The sequence below is a fragment of the Cynara cardunculus genome, unplaced genomic scaffold (assembly GCF_001531365.2).
Source record: "Cynara cardunculus var. scolymus isolate 2C unplaced genomic scaffold, CcrdV1 Un_Scaffold_5814, whole genome shotgun sequence".
Taxonomy (NCBI): domain Eukaryota; kingdom Viridiplantae; phylum Streptophyta; class Magnoliopsida; order Asterales; family Asteraceae; genus Cynara; species Cynara cardunculus.
In genome coordinates, this window is record NW_020202610.1 from 1 (window position 1) to 18,872 (window position 18,872).

At 32.7% G+C, this 18,872-nt stretch overlaps 1 pseudogene; it reads right to left on the reverse strand.

Moving 5' to 3' along the window:
* Positions 1-11,434: 11,434 nt before the first annotated feature.
* LOC112504498 lies at positions 11,435-18,639 on the reverse strand (annotated as a pseudogene).
* Between the last annotated feature and the right edge of the window lie 233 nt (positions 18,640-18,872).

The following is an 18,872-nucleotide window of genomic DNA, read 5'->3' on the forward strand; positions in this document are numbered from 1 at the left end:
TTTTATTCCAAATTTATCCCCCAATTTCTGCAAATCTTTCTCCCATTAACGGTCGTTATTTTTCTCTTTCTTTTTTTAGTAGATATTCTAAGTTTTTTTTATAGTTTTAGCTGCTTAAATTTATTACTTAAAGTGTATTTCAACACTAAATTTCAAAAGTCGTGATTATCAAAACACGTATAATATTTTCTTGTGTAAAAAATATTTTTTTAAAAACCGGGTTAGGCCGGGACCGGATTTGGTACCAAGATCCTTTATTGCGCCTAGATATGTCCTAGGACTTTTGGTTGAGACTAGGACCAATTTGGGACGGTCCAGGACTGATTTACCATCAAAAAATATACATAGATATATGATGATGTTGTCACAATCTTGTACCAAAATATTTTGTTGGGATAGATTAGCATCTTGAATSCTAGAGAACTCTCAATATTCCTGTTGATTCATTCAATTTACATACCATTCTCTATAATTTATTCCTGTTTAATTGTTAACTCTGAGAGTTTATAGATACCAAATTCTGCCACCAAAAAATGCCTTGTAGCTACGAAATTCGGAGAGTTTATAATTTATTCATGTTTAATTGTTAACTCTGAGAGTTTATAATTTATCCCTGTTTAATTGTTATATTCTTTTTGGTGTTTTGATGTGTAAACCAAAATGAATCACCATTAGATATACTATTTCAAAGAATTAAAGTTCATTTTTTGTTTCTTCTAAAATTTGTAGTCATGGAAGAGTTRAGAAATAATTATCATTTCAGAGCTTTATAGTTTGAAGTATGCATGAGTAGATCTTGTTTAACCTTGGGTCCTTAGTGTCCTCCAGGTTATTCATATGTGAAACAAAACATAAATTAATCAGGTGCTACTAGTTTGATGATGTAAATTAGGATACGATGATATTCTTTATTTCCTTTCCTTTCTAATGCATTATTTAACGAAGTAAAATCAAAATGATAATATACAAAAAAGACTACAAACTCAAAAAAGAAAGTTGAAGGTTCATATAAATAAAAAAAAGTAAAATTACGGTTGGTATTGTAATATAATTTTGAATATAGCTAAACATGGATTGGTTTAATGTCTAATGTATATATGTTAATCAAGGATTTAAAGTTCATATTTAATCTATAGTCTAGAAGTGCATCGAGTTCATCGGGTTGGGTTGAGTTCAAAAAATCCTAACCCAATTTCAACCCAGTAGATACGAATTGCCTAATTTTATATCAACTATGTGTCGGATTAGCTCGGGTTGAGTTTTTTTTAGGTTTTTTCGGATTGAGTTGGCCGGATTAGTCGGTAGACCTAATAAGCGCTCAATTAAAGACAAACACTTAGGTACAGTTACCCAAACGTTTACCTAATAAGCGTTCAATGGTAAAAGTCAACACTCTCAGTTACTTTACCGGTAAGATTCTAGTTCATCATATGAAACAGTTTACCCGTTAAGCACAAACCAGAAAAGAGTCGTCATCCTCACTTACCGGGTAAAATTCTCGTTCTAGTTCATTATATGAAACAATTTACGCGTTAAGTACATGTTAAAAATACATTTACAAGTCAATACTACTAAAATATATAGTTTTAAGGATGAAAATAACCGACAGATATTTCCATCCGAAATCATCTACTATTTTTGACGGAATGAGGTTGACTTTTTCTTGGGAACTTCAACTTCCTTTTGTAATTCGTGAAAAAGTTTACAAAATTTTTAATTTGATAACATTGATTTAATTTTCGACGGATATTAATTAAATTAGGTTAACTTTAAAAAATTTAATAAAATAAAATATCTTAATTAAATTTTATCGGTAACCTGTTGATAATTTAAGAACTATTAAAAAAAAATAAAGAATCTTAATTGTACCGACAAAATTTAGTTAATGATATATTTAATTAAATTCCATCGACAATTTAATTATTAATTTTTATTTATCAGCTAACAATTAACTTATCAACTAGTTTGACAAATCCGATCTTAGTTATTTCACACTTACTAAAATTGATTGTAAATTGAAATGTTTTGAATTAATTTTTTATTTTTTTGAAAATGAATCAATTTTGAGATGAAGTTTTCAAAAATCACATAAATTCCAAATATTAAAAATGAATATTTTAATAATTAAAAGATTCCATATGTATTAATGATTTTTTAACTCATAAATAATATTATATTTGTATTAATTTTAAAAAATGTTTCAAAATGATTGCATTTAACGATGACATCAACAAAAGTTTGGGCCATGCAAACGAATTCAAAAGGTGGTTGTTCTGGTAATTTCTAAACCAAAGTGGCTTTTAGTAAAATTTCCTAAAACCATAGGGATGATTTATGTAATCTACTCAAAATTATAACTTCTCTCCATCTCTATCTTGCCTTGGTATACGTATACGTATCAAATTGTGCTTTGAGTCTACCTGATARATTGTTGTGAGAAACATTGAAGACAACTAGAAAATTAAGCTTAATCATTTGTGATAGATTGTTGTGAGAAACACTGAAGACAAGTAGAGAATTAAGCTTAATCATTTGTGATAGAACTTCTCCACTCAATCGATTCGAAGAGAGGTCAARGTTCTCATCTTYTCAAGATTTGAGAACTGCATTAGAATAGGTCCAGACAACTGATTATGAGACAAGTTCAAAGAGTAAATATGGTTCAACAAATTCTAGTTCTTTTGGGATTTGACYTGTAAGTTTGCTAGAAGATAGATTCAATCCCATCATCAAATCAAGGATGCTACATTTGTAAGCAAGAGAAAGAGCTTTTGTTRTAAACTGAACTTCGTATTGTGTTTCAAAAGTTGTCAAATAACAAGAGATATAACCCATGTTTCTGTCTAGAATGCTCAGATAGACATAAGATGGTGATATTTCTTATATATCTTGCCCGCTTAGTTTGAAAGCAGGGTAAACAAGGGTTCTAATATTTTGTAGGCATCTAGGTATTGAACCAAAAAGAGAGTTACTGGATAAATCTATCAAACTCACATTACTTAGTTGGCACAACTGCATTGGAATAGAACCAATGAAGTTATTCTTTTTTTTTTTTCTCAAACTAAGAATCTTAAGTTGGATCACCTAAAATTTTAGGTATCCTTCCTCACGAGAAGTTGTTGCTTATGTCCAAAGTTAAAACACCAGCCAAATTACGAAAGGCATTGGGTATTGATCCAGTGAATTTGTTGGAACCCAAATGAAGATACTTTATGACTTGGAAATTTAAGTAAGATGGGATTGGGCTCGAGAAAGAATTTTTTGAGATATTGAGAAACGAGAATGAAGTTGTTCCACAAGGAAACCGACCTTCAAAACCATTATTGCTCACGATAAGTTTAGAGTTGAACCACAAAGGTGGTGTCTGATTGATTTTAAGCTTAGGATCCAAAGGTCAAAAGTGTCTGGAGGTCCCAAGTTCGGATCTAAGGAGGAATAAAAATTCCCTTGTGGACACGAAGGTTCAAATACGGTGACTCTGGTATTAGTCGGCTTGCATAGCGAGTTGGATATCCAGGTTAATCAAAAAAAAGTTTAGAGTTGTCCATCATTATGTCGCTTATCCATTGGGGGATCATGCCTATGAAAAGATTATTGATAATATCCAAACTCTGCGTATAATTATTCTGAATGGTCCAATTTCCAATTTTCCTTGTGAAATAATTGTTATCTAAGCTAAGCCTCTCATGGTTACCCAAACTTAAGTTTCTTGAAAGTACCTGGCCATGCAATCTGTTCTTCGATAGTTTCAGTACTCTTATGTAAGAGAGATTTGTAAACAATCCACTTGATACTTCTCCCTAGAACTCATTACCAGATAAATCCAGTGTTCCTAATTCACTCAAATCACTAATTGAAGACGGGATAATACCATCTAAGGAATTTCTGGACAAATTTAAAATCCATATATTGGGAAGGAACATTCGTATATCACCTAAAATAATACCATTTATGTGATTTTCAGAAACATCCAACCATATCGTATTAGCATTCCTATATCATGACATACAAAATAATATGGCTAAGTGAGTCGTTCTTTAGATTGAGAGATTCCAGCATTGTATCATTTTCAATTAACCAATTTGGAAATTATCTCACCAAGGAGTTGCGAGACAGGTCAAGTTCCTGTAACTTGTACTGATGAAGTAGAAACCTTGGAACAACACTTCTTTTAGGCTTATCTATGTTGCAACTAGATAGCAYAAGAACTTTCAATTGGAACATTGGAGCCCGACCTATAGGCTCTTATGTTTCAACCTCAAATTTGTTATTTTAGGACATGAATCGAACTGCCTCAAGCTTAGTATGATTGGAGAACAAGTTGAATGAGAATGAGCCTTCATATCTATTATTACTAAAATCAACATACTCAAGAGACGTGAGGTTGGTAATCATTAGTGGCACAATTGTTCCCATAGATCGATTTGAAGAGATATCCAACAGCTGAAGAGATGATAGCCTATTGAAACATTGAGGCTATTTTCCATCAAACATGTTGTGACTAAGATCCAATTCATGGAGGTTCTTCAACTCACATAAACCTGACACAAGAGAAGGAAAAGAAAACCTTTGAGACTAATGAAGACACTTGCATGATCATACAAAACCAGAAAGATCAGCTATGGGAGAATATAATGTTACAAAAGGTGTACACACAGATTTAGATATAATATATAAACTCTCCAATTATACGGTTGTTTTAAATAATCCAAATGGTTAATCTTTGTATGCTTTAGATAACTTGCCGTGATCGACCGATGAGCCATTGAGGTCTTCGTCAAATCAAAGAAGCTCATGTCATGTTTACTCTTTATGATAGAGGAAAGGTCTACATACATCCCACACTCTACTTTATGTTGGGCCAGTTTAGTTTGGTTTTTAGATAAAATGCAACTTAGCAGGGTTTTTAGAGAAAAGACCTCTTCTTTCAGTATTCTTACCATATCCTTTACAAATGATTTGTGTTTGAGATTGTTCAAACATATATTTCAGATTTTACATTTCAATAAGTTACATAAACTACGAACCACCAATACATAAGTCAGTCTTTAAAAGATAAGAACAACAAATGATATGGGTATAAATATCACTGTATTCCAACTATTATATTTCAAAATTTTTGACCAACTGATCATATTAACTTTGAATTTATGAATGTCATTTGATTTTCAATTTAAAATTACAACAAACTATAAAATTTAGCATCAAGGGACGGAGAATAAAACAGAACATCAAACAACGATTTCCGTTTCGGGCTCTCAGGCTCCAGAAAGATGTTTTGCACAGTATTGTGCACAGGTATATTACTATTTTAATAAAAAGAAAGAGTAAAACTTGAAATTTGGGTAAATATGTAATGAGGCATAGAAAACAATTAATATATGCTGTAGTGAATACGGATATTAATTTCATAATACAAGTCATGTAGTCAATCATCAATTTCCATACATAAGTTTACTCTATTATTGACAACCACAACTTTAATTTGCTTTTCAAAAAGATAAGATAGCATAGCAGCATTACTCACTTCCAAAAGCATTCCTAAATTTCCAACAAASTTCCAAAATCTCATTTATTTTAGGAACATTGCATAATAGACTCGTAGCTCCTTTTAAGTCAATAGTCATTTGAGTACATATATTCTTCATTGTCAGCCACTCCATCTACTTGCCTCTCCTTGTAAAGATAAGATGACTGAATTCGATTGATGTGTGTATCACTCAATATTTTCTTGACGTTACAACAAATTTTCAAGTTTTCATGTAAAATATCAGTTTTTTTAATTGTCATATAAATAAAACGATTTGTTAATTACATGTTAATAATATTTATGTATCAKATAGAAAATCTCACCAAATGTGGGTACGTTTTTACTAAAAATCCATGTGAAATAGTATGGACGAATAATACCTTGACATGTTTCATCAATCTATAACCACTTATCATCACGACAATAATCCTTGTCATAAAAAAAAATAAGGAGCATGTTCAAAAATAATATACTGTTTCGTCATTTAGGAATGTTTCAATCTATATATCTATTAAAAGAAGAACCAAGAGTATTAAGATGACATCATGAGAATTGAGTATTGAGGTGTTGATGAATTGTGGTTGAGTTTGAGATATCTCACATTGGTGAAAAATTGAAAGATTGAAATAAGAAGGTGTGTATAAGAAAAAAAAATGATGAGAGTCATTGTTTCAACTCATGAGGCTTGACTCATAAGATTCTCTTATTTTGATGACCTTATCTTTTTTAAAACAAATCTTATATATATATATATATATATATATATATATATATATAAAAGAACCAAGAGGTATTAGGTACATCATGAGAATAAAGTATTAAAGTGTTGGTGAATTGTAGCTGAGTTTGAGATATCTCACTTTGATGAAAGGTTGAAGATTGGAATAAAGAGATGTGTATAAGAAAAAAAAGAATTAAATTCATTGCATCAACTCAAGAGGCTTAATTCATAAAGTTAACTTATTTTGATGACTCTCTTTTGCAAAACAAATCTTATTATATAAAAATAAATTGTGTTTACAATCATCAATATATGTGTGTGTGTGTATATATATATATATGTATCAATCTTCTTTATATATAAAAGTAAGATCCACAAGAAATGATGTGACATCCTAAAAATTAAGTATTCTATATTTTTTGCATGAAGATTGAGTTTTGTGTATCCCACATTGATGGAGAGGTGACAATTGATGGTAGGTATATAAGATGAGGTTGATGTGTCTTTGTTTTAACTCATGGGATTTGATTTCCTTGGCTAATCCTATAAACTCATATCGTTAGCTCATGTTGGCTAACCCTCCAAACTCATGAGATTGGTTCATTTGGCCAACCATTTGTTTGCAAAAAAAGTCATCTTTATAAAAATCTTTATATGTATATATATATATATATATAGAGAGAGAGAGAGAGAGAGAGAGAGAGAGCTCTATATATATAAGTAAAATTCACAAGAAATGATGTGTCACCCTAAGGATTGAGTATTATATATTTCTTGCATTGAGGTTGAGTTTGTGCATCCCATATGATGGAGAGATGAAAGATCGACAATTAATGGTAGGTATATAAGAGGATGTTGATATGCCTTTATTTTAACTCACGAGGTTGGGTTATCTTGGCTAATTCTATAAACTCATATCACTGGTTCATGTTGGCTAACCCTCTAAACTCATGGGGTTTGTTCATTTTGACGAACACTCTATTTGCAAAAAAAGTTGTCTATATATAAAAAATCAATATATATCAATACCAAATAAAGCTATAAAATAATAAGGTGACATCATTAAAACCAAATATTTTAGAATTCTTGCATTGTGGTTGGATTTTGGGTATCCACATTGAATCATTTATTAGAAATTGATACATCAATGAGGAAAATGAGTATATAAGAGAAATATGAGTTTCCTTTAAAAATTAAAAAGTTCATTTGGCTATATAAGCCATGTTTAACTTTAAATGTTTGGAGCAATTGTCTAAATTCACGAGCAATTGTCTAAACTCACGTGGTTGGATCATTTTGACTGAACTTCTAAACATATGCGATTGACTAATTTTGACCAACCTTTTTTTATGAAAAAATTAATCTATACTAAATATTTATTGAAGAGATAATTTTAATATGTTTTTGAAAGTAAGAAGCGGAACCGTTGATGCGACACCCTAATAATTGAATATTTTTCAATCTTGAATTATGATTGAGTTTTATATATCCCACACTGATTGAGAGTTGAAAGATTGAAAAAAATGTTAGATATGTAAAATAAGGTCGAGATGCCTTTGTGACAAATTATGAGGTTGGTTCCTCTTGGTTGATTCTCTTAACATCTGTGGTTAGAGCATTTTGGCCGACCCTCCGAACACATGAGGTTGGTTCATTTTGGTCAACTCTCTTTTTGCAAGAAGGTTTAATCAATATTAAAAATTAATTATATATATAATCTTTATTCTCTCTATATTTAAAAGTAAGAACCATAACCATTAATGTGACACCCTAAGATTGAGTATTCTTTAATCATGAATTGTGATTGAGTTTTGTCTATCCCATATTGAAGGTAGATAAAAAAATTGACACTAAATGATAGATATATAAAGGAAGATTGAGATGTTCTGTGGCAATTCATTTGGCTGACCCTCCTAACATAAAATTTTTGGGTAATCCTCTTTTTACAAAAAAAAAATCTATATTAAAAGTTAAATTAATATATAACGCTATAAGATATTGATGTGACAAATTAGAATTTAATATTTTCAAATCATGAATTGTAGTTGAATTTGACTTGAATCTTAATCCATATTAATGAGAAAAAAAATTATTGAAAAACAGTGTTAACTATATGAAACGAGAAGGGATGCCTTGAAATATTGGAAGGATTACAAATGCACGATGAAAATTTAATATTTTCAATTTTAAAGTACATGAATATTGATGTGGTTCATAATTTTTTGTATATTATTTGACATGTGTTATGATAAAGTGTCGAACATATGATTTCATGGCCCACTTCTTCCCATTGGAGAGATAAAAGAAAGAGTGTCCATTAATTACTTCCCAAGAGAGAGAAAAGAAAGATCCAAATCTCAACAATCAAACCGAACTTTTCAAATTTCTTCCAAGCTGACTTCAACAAAACATCCTCCTATCCAAAAAGCAATTCAAGCACGAATTGCAACGACCAATTATATTACTTCCCAAGCGAGATAAAAGAAAGTATCCATTAATTACTTGTCTCTTTTGTAGAAATCAATTGGTTGCATTATATTTATATTGAAGTATGTATCACTCACAATATTTTCTTGACTTTCCAACAAACTTTCAAGTTTCCATATAGAATATCAGTTTTTTTTTTTAATTGGTATTCAAGTAAATGATTTATCAATTCTATACACGTGATATAGAACGCAAGCCTCGCTCAATGCGATATTTTTTTTTCTAAGCCCATGTGAAATGCTATGGACTAATGATAATTTGACATGTTGATCAATCCATAATAGAGGTTTTTACAGAATCACGAGGACATACGTTGTCCCTCGACACCTCGAGAAAGAAAAAAACATAATTCATAACAAGCAAAACATAATTCCATATCAAGCGATGAAAGTCATGAAATTTCTAGTTACAAGTCTAACAAAATTAAGAAAAATATATATTCTAAGAAGTTCAAACCTTAAGGTAAGACCATGGCCTAAAATCAAGCCATATATACCGAAAGGCCTTTGGCAAGCGGTATCCGGTAACCTAACATTTCTTAAGATCAAGGGTTCCAACCTAACCAAAAGTGAAGCGTGTGTGAGTTTCATTTGTTGTGTATTTGGAGCCAAATTTATCAGCCTTCAGCGGCAGTGAGCAGTTGTAATCGAGTCACGGTCACAGTCTCCGCAGGGTTGATAACAACTGTTGTAGTGGCCTATATAATTTTTTGTATAACTGATGAGCCCAGACCCACTGCATCAAAATTTAGAACTATAATTTTTGTTTTGATTTTTTTTAATTTGTATAATTGAGGGTGATCTGTTTTCGAACATCAAAACAGGTCAGGTCTAAATATATAACAGAATTTTCAATGAATAATGCACAAATTGTTAAACTGTTATTGGCATATATTTTGGTCTAAGCATTTAATATCTTTTCTTTGCCATGTCATCAACACTTCCATATTTGCTGTTCATCGTCTCATATATTTGGCAATTCACAATGATCAAAGGCAGGTTCTTGATGGCGGAATTGGTCAATGATTCCATGATTACGATCTTGATTTCTCATTGCAGTTAATAAACTGAATCCAACACCAAACTTATCTAGTCCTTGATTTTCTTCTACTTCCTTTATGAAGTCTGATTACACAGTGGCAGCTTGGATTATATTAATTTGCGATGGAACTCTTAAACCAGATGATGCACTTGCAATCAAACCTCACAGAAGTCGATGTTTGAATTCCTTCAATCAAACAAAAAGTTGCAATCATCACATAATACATCACAACGTCTATTAGAATTTCACCAGAGGAGTACATCACATGGATGTTCGATCATCACTTCTGTTTGGAGCAATGTTGCCCTCTATAACCCATCATTTGGATGGTTGCTCGAAACATGTACATTATTTGCCATTTCTTGAACCAAACACATTTTAATTTCATTCAACCTTTTGCATTTTTCATTCATTGTTTTTCTTCATATGGATCAAGATTCTATTTTGTTAAAAATTGGCCCCATCAATCACCCCCTTTCTGGATATATGCATGTATTAGAAGATGAGTGAATTAAAGAGCTGGTTCTCTGACCAAAAATGGTGATAGGGTCCAGCTCATTTAAACAATGCAATCATAGCCAACCAGATAATTTTTTAAAAATAAAAACAATATTAGTTAAAAACACCAATCAAAAGTATGAAAAATGTAATTCACTCTTAAAAAAGTTGTAGTCATTGCTTATGTTATTGGTCACATAGGAAACGGATGGTTGACTCCTTGAATTCTGGTTTGTAGATGTGTCGGTGATCAACATGCAGCAATGTTGGTCAATCTTGCAGGAAAGGAGAGGACAAAAGTACTTATGTCAGGTGCTTTTATAATTCTTAAATACAGAAGAAGAAGCGATTCAATCAAAACATGGTTTGTTGACCACTTATGCTTTCAAGTTTGGAAAAGATGCTCCTATGAACTATGCTCTTAAAGGCTCAATTTCCATTGCTGGAGCTGCTGTCCAGTGGCTCAAAGACAGTCGAGATCATAAGTTCAGCTTCTGAAATTGAGGATTTGGCTTCACAGGTTGACTCAACAAGTGGTGTTCCGAGTTTACTTTGTTTCAGCTTTCAATGGACTATTTGCACCATGCTGTTTTTATTGGGATTACAAGGTTTACAAACATGTCTCATAGTCAGGGGCGAGGTTGCAGACTATACCCCAGGTATCATTGACAGCGAAACTATCCAAGAATCTGATGATTATTCCATCCCAATCATCTGACCTAGGCCTTCTGTTGAGCATACTCTTCATTCGGTTTCCAAATCTGATTTGCATATCTGCAAGAAAAGAATGGCAACGAGTGTTTCTTCCATGCATAATAAGGGTCATTCCATATTTGAAGGTCTATTCGTCCAGTTCATCATACAGTCTTGGTGCAGAGATGGTTACCCAATGCCATAGAATTATAGTATGTGTGTGGAGATGTGGGCCAAAGCCAAGACCTGATGTGGAGGATGTTTCTCGAAGTTGATCAGTAGTCCGATGCAATTAGAAGAAACATTCCACAGGTGTTTGTTCTTGAGGCGGTATGTGTTATCCATCGAACCCACAATGTATGTGTTTTTGTGGCTATTGATGTTCAAGACATGAGATAGTAATCATAAGCAACAAAAATACTTGCATTTTTGCTACCATAATACAAAATTTTTATGCATAAATAGATCCAGAAATATTTACAAACTTCTTATACATTATCTTACATATCTCAACAAAATCATAGAATATATGAACGCTGGTTTGCGTTTATTCTATCATACAATCCTATAGAGGTACTATTAACGAAAGAGCATATTGAGCTTCCTTACTGAATCATAAAGGAAGTAATAGCATGTATACATACATTCTTCAACCAAGTCCAACCACCTTCTACGCCAATAAGGATTGATGTAAAGAACCCCAACAAATCCCAACAAGACCACAACCCATGTTGCACCAGAACTTCCATAGAAGGATGTCATATCGATATCATACCATTTATCATTGCCTTCCTTAGTTGATGGATAGTTCACCTGTGATGTAGTTGTGCATGTCTTATTGAGTGGTGGTCCACAAAGAAGTGGATTCCCTTTGTAGCTCTCCTCAGTAAAGGTACTAAATTGGGACTTCATTTCTGGGAGTCTACCCGATAGATTGTTGTAAGAAACATTGAAAACAGCTAGAGAAGTCAGTTGAGTCAGTTGTGATGGAACTTCACCACTCAAACCATTTGAAGAAAGGTCCAAGCTCTCTATATTCTCAAGATTTGAGAACTGCATTGGAATGGTTCCAGTCAACTGATTATGAGACAGGTTCAAAGAGTGAATCTCAGTCAACAACCCTAGTTCTTTCGGGATTTCACCTGTTAGTTTGTTATCAGATAGATCCAATCCCACCATGTAATCAAGGATGCTACCTTTGTAAGCAAGGAAAAGAGCTTTTGTTGTAAACTGAACTTCGTCTTCTGTTTCGGACACTCCTTGCATATCCAAGGACACCTCTCGCATAATATCAAGGTAGGACCATGGTAATATATGGAAAATACTAAATTCACTTCGATTGAAAGCAGGGTAAACTGGGCTAGTGATATTTTGTAGGCAGGAAGGTATTGGACCCGAAAGAGAGTTGCTGGACAAATCTATCAAACTCAGGTAACTTAATCGACACAACTGCTTTGGAATAGAACCACTGAAGTTATTTTGTCTCAAAAGAAGAATCCTTAAATTGGATAGTTCACCAATAAATTTAGGTATCCTTCCAGATAAGTTGTTGTTGCCTATATCCAAAGTCAAAACGTTAGTCAAGTTACGAAAGACATTGGGTATTGATCCGGTAAATCTGTTGGAACCCAAATGAAGATGCTTCATGTAAGTCATATTCAAGCAGGAAGGGATGGACCCTGAGAAAGAATTTCGTGAGATATCCAGAAACGAGAATGGAATATTTCCGCAAGGAAACCGACCTTCGAAACTATTATTTCTCACCACAAATTCCTCCAAATTCCTGTTGATTATCCAATGGGGGATCGTACCTGTAAAATAATTATTACTGATATCCAACATCCGCAGACTGCTGTGGTTCCCATTTCCAATTTTTCCTGTGAAAGCATTGTTATCTAAGTGAAGATTGTAAACAATCAAGCTTTTGTTTCCTGAAAGTACCTCACCATGCAACCTGTTCTTGGATAATTTCAGTACCTCGAGGTAAAATGTAAACAATCCCTTTGGTACCTCCCCTGAGAGATCATTGTCAGATAAATCCAGTGCCAATAATTCACTCATATCACCAATTGAAGACGGGATTACACCATCTAACGAATTACTGGACAAATTTAAATAAAACACATTTGGAAGGAACTTTTGTATGTCACTTGGAATAGTACCATTCATGTGATTTTTAGACATATCCAACCACCTTGTGTTAGCATTCCTATGCAGTGGCATACAAATAGTACCACCAAATGAGTTGTTCCTTAAAATGAGAGCTCCCAGCATTGTATTATTTTCAATCAACCAATTAGGAGACTGTCCCTGTAAGGAGTTGTGAGATAGGTCTAATGCCTCTAACTCCTGCTGGTGAAGTAGAAATCCAGGAAGAACACTTCCTTTATTCCTATTCGTATTGCAACTAGATAGCACAAGGACTTTCAGCCGGAACATCGGAACCCAACCCACAGGCTCTTCAGTTTCCACCTCAAATTTGTGATTGTTGCTTTTGAATTTAACCACCTCAAGTTTCATATGATTAGAGAACCAACTGAATGAGAAGGAACCTTCAAATCCATTATCACGAAAGTCGAAGTACTCAAGAGATGTGAGATTAGCAATCATTGATTGCTCAAGTATTCCTGTGAATCGATTTGAAGAAATATCCAACTTCTTAAGAGATGATAGAAGGTTGAAACATTGAGGCAGGCTTCCATCAAACATGTTATGACCAAGATACAGCTCATGGAGATTCTCCAACTCACATAAACCTGCCAAAGGAGAGAAAAACTATGGTTTATCCTTTAGACTTTAGAGTAATAATGACTTGCACTTGCATGGTCGTACACAACATCAAAAAACTCAACTATTGGGCTAATGTAATTGCACAAAAAGTGTATGTAGATTTAGTTATTCAATATGAACTTCCGAATTATATATGCGGTTGTTCTAAACAATCCCAATTGGCAATGGTTAATCATGTATGCCATTGATAACTTACCGTGTTCGGGCAATGAGCCGTTGAGGTCATTGTAAGCAAATGAGACAACTCTAAGAGAAGATAATTCTTGTATTGTTGGTGGAATGCTCCCAACAAAGTGATTGGAACTTAAATCTAAGACCTGGAGATGGGGGAAAAGAGATGCCAAAGCTAGAAAACAACAATTAAAAAAGAAAGGATTAGATATACATTAATAGTCATGTATTCTTGATTCATGGTTGAAGCCACCCTTCAATCTTTCATTTTTACAATGAGTGGGTGAAAAGCAATAATAATGTAGTAAAGGAATGAAGAAAGATCAACGCCTACCTTCTATTGGTAGTGTTCCATTGAACTTATTCTGGCTTAACAGGAGACCTTCCAAATCATCAGGCAAATGAGCCAATTCTGAATGAGATAAAGAGACACATTAGGCAAATGAGTAGTTGTTATTTATTATCATTTTAGTAAAAAAAAATAATATTAAAATAGATTTATCTTTATAAATTATAAGGACGATTTCTTTGAAACTCGAATGATCTAATTAATTGTTTAGAATACCTCGTAGGGGAAAGGAACTTCTTGACTGAAAAGCAAATGAAAGATCAAGAGTTTTGAGGGATGGGAGAGCACTTAAACATGTAATGATGTTTTTGTCGAAATAGCTACCTCCAATATTTATATTCTTTAGTCTTTTCAATCTTGACAACCTCTTACAATCTGTAGAAAAAATAAACGGGTTGTTGTAAATCTTGTAGTTATAACTAGAAGAATAGATGGCTAAATTTGCTCTTACCTTGGATACTTGGTGTTCCCTCGAGCGTGTTAACACTTAAATCCAACGTCTCTAGATTAGTGAGATGAGATATTTCTGTCATGTGAAATACAACACAAACCATATGTTATGTGGACTATTTTCAAGATTACATTTTGAAACTAGTCTTGATCCAAATATTGATATAATGTAAACATATTAACGACCTTCAAAACTTAAAGTTACGAATGAAATTATTTGACGATAACATTTCTAAATGTTTGAAGAAAAAGCATTTCACTCTTAGCATTTGTTTCATCAATCATTGTTTTAGAACAAGCAACCTACTTCCCTATATTTTTAACTCAATATATTTACATGTATTTGGACCAAAGTTGAAAAGTGTTTTAGTCATTTTAACACTTATCAATGTCACTCTACCCATGTAATCATTATATTTTTGTAAGCAAAATAAAGTAGTTGCGATTTTACCGTCATCAACTATGTGTAAGTGGTAGTTAGAGGTGCTTGAAACCCCGATCAACCCGCCTTAACCCAATGCAAAATAATCCAATCTGAAGCAACCCGTTGTCTAATCGAGTTGTAAAGTATTTAAATCTTAGGTATATTTGGTTACGGTCATTTGGACCTAACCCAAATTGATGTACCCGATATCCTTTTACTTTATGTAATTAATATGATTGTTAAGTCCCTATTAATATGTATATTAGACAATTAAACATTCACGTACCTTCTTCATAAACATACATGTCAATCTATTTTCCATCTCTATATAACTCTTTCATATATATGTTCACTAAATGTCAAAATATATAAGCAAAATGAGAAAAATAGTTAAATGTGTACCAAATGATTGATGATGAAAAATGAATTACAAGTAGAGATTACAAGATATTCAAGGTCACGAGAATATTTTGATGTACCAAAGTTCAAGCCATGTGATTTGAGTTAGGTTGGGTTGAGATTTTTAAAACCACAAACATTGGATTATGTTATTTAAATGACTTCAACTTAACTCATGGACACCCCTAACTGTAGTCGTGCAATTTATTAGAACAAATTGAATTATCTTGTAACCACTTTTAAGACGTCATCGAGATGAGTCATGTTTTAGAAAATTTATCTTTACAAAATGGGTAATCTTTTACAAATTTTATTATGTAAAAAGTAGTCACATTATTTTAAAGCACGATTAATTCAATGACAATAAACACGTTAAACATAAATGGTTTTACAATGACAATATTAATAATCAGTTAGGTTTCAAAATTTATCATACTAAAATATAGTTGTATTAAAAGGTTTGTCGTCCTAAAAAATAGTTTTTTATTGATATTTGTAAATAGTCGTGTATATGTGCGACTAACCTACACACACACATATATATATATATATATATATATATATATATATATATATACATACATATATGTATGTATATAAGTTCCAGAGAGAACTCAAGAAAAAAAACCCAAATAACCAAAAAAAAAACAAATTAAAAAATATATCAAAATAGATATCAAATTAAAGAAAAATAAATGACCTTTTTGTGTAATTTGTTTCGCTCCAACTTTTGTTATATCTTGCCCATATTTTATTTTAAAAAAAATAAGGGGCATATTCTTACTTTTTTAAAAATTTAACCATATAATCTTTATCTAACCGTTTGAATGTGTTGCTTGGCTCTTTTTTCAGAGTTCTCTCTAGATCTCACCTTATCATTAGGGTTGTGTAGAAAGTCAACTAATCTAATTGAAACTTACGGATCCAATTAAAACCAACCAATCATAATTGGATATCAATTGTAATTGGATGAGATCAAATTGAAATTTAACATCTAAATTTAGATCCGTTGGTTCTTGGATGACAGAGTCTAGAACTGAATCGACCAACATTCAATTAACCATCTAGTTATCATCCATTTGATTTGTTTTCAATTTGCTTAAATCATTTTTGCATCTATTTTTGGGATTTTGTTTTTGATCTTTAATTTAGGGTTTATTTAGATTATAATTTTAGAATTTGTAACACACTTTCTTTAATTAAGTTACACAAAAATGTTGTTCATAAATAATATTTTTGACAGTATGTTGATGTCCTTAAACCTTTCTTGAATTGTCTTTGAACTGGGGGTTTGATTTTGGATCTCTTTAATGATCCGCATTTTTTGGATGTGTGTTTCGTTCGGAATTTTGTAATCAAAATAGGTGTACACGACACGATGTTTTAACCACATACCTTCAGCTGGAAATGGCAATCCTTGTAGCCTATTGCCACTGAGATCTAGGGATTTAAGCAGCGGAAGAACATTCAAGGATGTTATAAAACTTTTATTGAACGTATTAGCCCCAAGATTTAAAATTCTCAACTTCTTCAACATAGAAACCTGCTCAAAATCTGTAATGAATCATGAAAGTTTTTAATACCAACAGAACAGTTATAAATGCATATTCAAATAAAAAACGAATTTAATTCATTGATGACTAAAAAAACTTATGTTTCCTCGAGAAAAGAAATAGATTTCAATTGCAGTTAATGGAAAACCAAAAAAATAATTGGGACCGGTAGAGTATTTTTTTTAATTAATTAGGATACCCAACCCGTTATGAGAACTGACTAATTCCAGAACGACCACTTGCGGGTAGTATGAAGTCACCGCATTTGAACCTCCGTAGCCACAAGGGAATTTTTATTCCTCCTTGGATATGAACCGAGACCTTTATGCACTTTTGTCCTTTGGAGTTCAAGTTCAAACCAATCAGGCACCAACCTTATGGTTGGGACCGAAAGAGTATTTGTGTGTAAAGAGAAGAGATTGCATTAAAATATGAGAGGAACAATGCCTCTTGAATGAGTTTAACATCATATATTCATTACCTTCCATATGATTATCGGAGAGATCCAATATCTCCAAGCTTTCCAAAGCTGCAAATTGGTTCAAAATACATGTATAATTAGAACATGCATGTTATTGCAAAAATGAAAGAAGCTAGTTGAGAGGACTAAAAACATACCAAGAGCAGGGAAGCGTCCTTCAAACTTATTGGTACCGAGATGCAAAACTCGGAGTGAAGTGAGCGCACCCAGTGAAGGGAAGGTCTCATTAGTAATAATATTGGAGCTAAGGTCGAGTATCTCCAACTTCTTCAAACTCGATAACCTTCCAAGTCCTGCAAGAAAATAAAATTAATGTTGTTTCTTGATGTCAAAGAGGGTAACTTTCCAAAAAGATTGCTGATAATAGGAAGTAGGAAGTTGAATAGCATGATTGGTTTTATATCAAGTACACATATGGTCCTCTATATGTATTAAGGTACTTTACTTGCAATTGGTCAACTTATAGACGCCATCGGATCAAAAAACTAATAGCATAACTTAGATGTTCAATAATATGAATGGAGCCAATTTAGTTGCAATTCATGGTTGGACATATAATACCAATTTCCAAGATCAAGATCAAGCTAATAATAAGATAGTAGTAAATTAAGTCTGGCTATAAAGCACATGATACCTGTGGTTACAATCTCGTCATCAAGGCAATTAAATGACAAATTGAGACTTCTTAACTCCTTAAAATGAAGAAGGAGAGAGACATTTAATGGCCATCTCATATTGCATGGTCCGTCTGGCATCTCCATCATGTTTCTCAAAGAGAGGCGTGTTACGTGGCCGGTGGTTGTGTTGCACGTAACCCTCTCCCAATCACAACACTCACCACCAATACCAGTATCATCAACCCAAGTGGGGAGATGATGGTTCACATCAGAACCATATGAATCAATAAGAGAAGCTTTGATTTCTAACAGTGCCTCTCTCTCCTCTTCTATACAATCACCTTGTGTTCGACAAACCATGAGAATAAATATCGTCATCAATATAGACAACCAATATAACCATGATTTATGCTTACTCACACACTCAAACTCCATTTTAGAGGCTACGATAACAAGGAAAGGATGGCTTTCCAGAGACTCTCACAAATAATGCTTAAATTCTCCTTCAGGGTTGCCTCTTAAATAGAATAAATATTCTTGTGAACACAAAGATAAATACAGATTGTGTGGGACCACAATACGCAACATTCCAACTTACTATCGAAAAAATTGTATCAAAATATGCCAAAAACAAAGAAAATATTCTACCGAAATGACGCAGGAAACTA